The 4,841-nt window shown below is 37.4% G+C and overlaps 1 long non-coding RNA gene across 1 annotated transcript; it reads left to right on the top strand.

Moving 5' to 3' along the window:
• Positions 1 to 2,422: 2,422 nt before the first annotated feature.
• Positions 2,423 to 3,790, top strand: LOC138856207 (uncharacterized). The gene is made up of 2 exons (XR_011395307.1): positions 2,423 to 2,873; positions 3,459 to 3,790. It is a non-coding gene; the product is annotated as an uncharacterized lncRNA (long non-coding RNA).
• Positions 3,791 to 4,841: the final 1,051 nt, after the last annotated feature.

Here is a 4,841-nt window from a genome sequence, read left to right as displayed (position 1 = left end):
GCTTTTATGTCCCCCATCTCGTCTTCTAGGCTGGTGCTGACATCGTTAGCCGTCCTTCTCTTCTTGAAGTTAATTTCATCCGTTTTCCGGATACTCAGTTTCTGGTACATCCCTTGACTTAAAGCTGACTCGAGATTCCATTCTTGATCAGAACGTAACTCCATTAGAACACCGAATCTCGTTACCCACTTTTTGATAAATGCCTCCACCACTGGTTCAGTCTCTTGGTTAGGAATTGCGTATACTTGTGGCCATTCATTGAAATTGTCCTTGACTACCAAAACATGACTATTTCCTAATTTATTGGTGGGAATGGACCATCTTCATACACGCCTATTTCCTCAACTGGCGCACGCGAATTGTGCTGTTTCATCTGCCCATGACTCCTGGACCTTGATCCTTTAGCTACAATGTTCTCAGCATATTTCGCAATCCTTTCTATAGCTGATTGACAACCAGTCCAATAAAATCTTTGCTTCAAATGCTCCAAGGATTTCATGTCTCTCAAGTGAACTCCTCTTGGACATTTGTACTGCACGTTAAGAACATCAAGAATTCCAACCCTTGGAACAACCATGAGTACTCGGAAGGTTTGCCCATTTTCGCTTTTCCATACTCGATGCAAGCAGCCATACACTAACTTTAAACTGCTCCGTTCTGCCCAATATGATTTTGTGACTGGCCTTCCTGTAGTTATTTCTCCAATCGTTGTACATTGGTTCAACTCCATCTTATGGAATGCACCTTCCAATTCTGGATTTTCTTGCACAGAGTCATCCGTTTCAGGTTCAATTTTATGCTGATCTTCCACCTGTGATGGTATACACGCTTCCTGCTCTTCCAACTGTAAGGACACTTGTGCTGGTATCCAAGCTTTTTGCACTTCTAACTGTGAGGAACCTTTTATTAGTTCACACGCTTCCTCCTCTTCCAACTGTGGAAACACCTGCCCTGACATACGCAGTTCCAGCTCTTTCGACTGTGAGGACCCTTGTACTGGTACACACACTTCCTCCTCTTCCGACTGTGAGGACACCTGCGCTGGCATACGCCCGTTCAGTTCTTCCGACTGCGAAGACACATTTGCTGGTATACAAGCTTCTTGCTCTTCATACTGTGAAGATCCTGCTTCACATGCTTCCACCTCTTCCAACTGTGAGGATACCTGCGCTGACATATGCACGTCGAGCTCTTTCGGTGCTGAAAACTGTGCTGAAAAACGTGCATGTTGCGCTGCGAACAGCTCTTTCAAATGCGTTGACAATCGCGTTTCTAACTGCGTTGACATCTGAGACATACGTGTATCCTGCTCTTTAAATTGTGTCGACATTTGCGTTCCCATCTGCGATATTGCAGAAAAAAGCATGTTCATGTCCACCATCTTTGACGAGCATTGAGCCTCTTCCTTTTCTTCTATCTTTGTTGTCTCTTCTTCTAATTCCACGTGAAAGAAATATTCCTCAACATTATTGTTTTCCGCCTCCATGGCCTCTCTCAACCGTGATTGTAATTCAGTTTTTTATCCATTTGTCGCCAAACCACGTTGTTCCAGCTCCTTTTTCAGTTGTGGAATCTTCAGATCGTTAAACTTGGCCATTTTTAATTAATTATCTCCTTGGGAATTTATTTGACAATCCCACTTCTGACACCAATTGTAACGGATTTCTCGATAAATCGTCTACCTGTAACTCACTCTTGAGTTCGATCACTGGATTGTTATATAAAAGTCCCAATTTAATGGCTACACACTTATCTTTATTTCTAATTCCAACAACTTAACACTTATTGCTCGTTATTCGAGCTACCACTTCTTGCTTATGTCTCAATTGTTCTCATCACTACAACACTCTAACCAGAACTGTGTTTGCTGCACAATCCGGCAGCCCTTATATAGTAAATCTGTAACAAAACATTGCTTCTAGAACATTCTGGCCACTACGAATTCGCTAACTACTTTACTACTAAAACATTCTGGCAACTACGAATTCGCTGTCTAGTTGCTTCTGGCAATTTATCGTCGATTCGATTTTGTTCTATCATCCGTGTTCGTCACAATATTATTACCAAAGCCGACTGATTGGCGCTATCACACGTTCAATATTTAATGTGATATTAGGATAGTGATCATAATTGATGATTGATGGATCACGAGTAAATGCTACACGTTCAATAAATATCTCGTCAGTATTTATTGGAAATAAATCCAGTTTTTAAAACCAGTGTGTTAAATATATTTTTGCTAAGTATTTGTTTAATTTTGTCCGGGTTTTCGATGAAATGTCGAAAGAAAACTGAAGAAAAGTTTTTAAGGTTTTGAAGAAAAACAATCACAGACAGCGCTCGTTAAAAAAAAAATGTTGCAACTATTGTAAAGAATTCCCCGGATCTTAAAAAATACTAAAAAAAATTTGTATGTGTAAATATAAAATAAATAAAAATTTTTAGAAAATTAGCATTCCTTTTTATTATTTTTAATAATTTGTTCCGTCGTATCGTGAATTTACATACAAAATGTCGTTGATGTCGCGATCAATCTTTAATGTTTAACGCGCAATCCACGATCCGCGATCCGCATTTCAAAATATTTTATGATATGGCGATCCTGGATCGCGTTTAAATATAATGAAGTCGTCTTCAATTGCATCCCTACAAGCGGATATCTACTAGCAAACGTGTTAGCGACTTGTTATTGTCCACAGAGAGTGGGAAAAAAGTAACACATCGCCATTTGATATTCAATAGTTCTCTCGCTCTATCCAATCGTTATTATGTCATTTAGTTTCGTTCTAAGTTACCTTTTATATGCGTTTGTTATTTTTTGGGTAACAGAATGACATACATTGGTTATCAAATCTGTTTACAGTCTGTTGAAGGTAATAAATACTTTTGTAAGAGAGTAGGTTACCTATGTGTTATCCATAACAGAAGTATTTGTTCCCAAAATTTCGGTTAGTGATGTCGTTTTGATTAGCAGTTTGTTACCTTTAACATATAAACTTGTTAGCGTATTTGTTATATATTTGTTGGCTTTAACAAGCATAACTGTTGCCTCGATTTGTTACATAATTTATTACCTATTTGTTTCTTTTAACAAATTCGTATTTTAGCTTATCGGTTACCATCATGTTGACATAACCAATTCCAATTTTGTTAAATAAAATTCAATATTTTTTTATATTATTTTTCTTTATTTTATTGAAAAACGTATTTACTTATTATCTTATTACTAACTAATTATTCAAATTAATGAATATCTTAAATGTGTACATATTGATATATACTATGTTACACATATGTATATAGGTTAAATATAAGTATTAACACTTAAATTGTATACTTAAAGAAGTACATATAACAATATATTATATATACTACAATTATAAAGATACATGCATACAAAATATCTGGTTAAATGAGTTTAGCCTCCCTCTACATGTACACACCACTCTATCCGGTAGAAACTGGCGCACCCTACTACACATCACACCTGACAACACCACCACACTCAGTCACCACACGACGACACGTCATACCGCCAAGCAACAAAACGGATGGTTCCCACATCAGAGGATCAACTTTCGTTTGTACACAGTGCCGCGTCAATACTACATTCAATATAGCGCGCTTCCTGCATTCGCTTGCACAATTCGACAGCTAATTTGATTCACAACGCTCCACCCGTCGACATAATTATTGTCTACCTTTTATTTTAACGAAATTATAACGAATTATTATAAAACACTGTTCTTATATGACGGAATAAATCAAAACTTATTACTTGTATAAAATATATCGAGATACGGAGCTTTTCTTAAAAATAAAGCGGCTCTAATTATAAATCAGTGGTGTGTGATCCTCCATAAATTGTGTATCTATTTAAACAATATGATTCGGCCCCTTCATCACGGTTATACACCATGTAATACATTATTTTTTCGCAGGTTTCTTGTCAAAAACTCGACTATAAAAGATTTAAGCGCCTGTTTCATTTGTGTAACATGATTTTGTTTAAAATCCTACATTTCAGCTATTACAGCATAGGAACTAACATTGGTGCGACGATTCACATCGGTCATCTGGTCATTGCTCATCTTTTGCATATACGTTAACAAATCGCATTCGTGTTGAAATAATGTCAGGAAAACTGTTCAGGACGCCTCTGAAATAAAAAATACATAGAAAATGAAGCCATTTATGAACGAGATTGACAAGCGAGGTAGCAATTAGATTAATTACTCTAATACCAGTTAGTAGATACTGAAATATTGGCTTTTGGGTATCTTTAAGCTAGGCACAAGGTTCTTTCATTCCTTAGGCATATGTAACTAAAAAGAGACTAACTCTCGTGTCGTATTGACTGTAGAACTAAAAACGGTCTGTGAATGGTATCGAGTCCAATTTATGGTTTAACTTTCCGATCCGAGGCGAACTTAACGCCCAACACTTTCCGATAACGGTGTTGTTTTTAAGGGTGCACGACGCTCGTCTCTATTTAAGGCCTTTGCCAGGTCCGACCTGCCATCACCAATACGTTGCAGTTATTTTTTACATTGTGTTTCATAACGTTTCGCCGTCTCATTGGATAATGTTAAGAGATATGGCCCAACAATAAGAGACTCCTACATATGTGTCACGTTTGGCTTTCCTTATGCTTGATTTCAACATCTTGTCACAGTAGCAGGTCAAAAAATGATGCCACACTTCGCATTGTCACAGTACCGGATGACGACAAGCCCAATATACAAAATCTTGCAATAGAATCTGTCGATGCTCCACAAATCGTTCTGTGTAACGTTTACAAATTATGAGTGAAAATGAGGCAAAATCTCTCCAACAAACGA

This window comes from Bactrocera oleae, chromosome 3 (assembly GCF_042242935.1).
Source record: "Bactrocera oleae isolate idBacOlea1 chromosome 3, idBacOlea1, whole genome shotgun sequence".
Classification (NCBI taxonomy): domain Eukaryota; kingdom Metazoa; phylum Arthropoda; class Insecta; order Diptera; family Tephritidae; genus Bactrocera; species Bactrocera oleae.
Note: the sequence above shows the minus strand (reverse complement) of the source record. Positions and strands in the feature narration are given on the sequence as shown.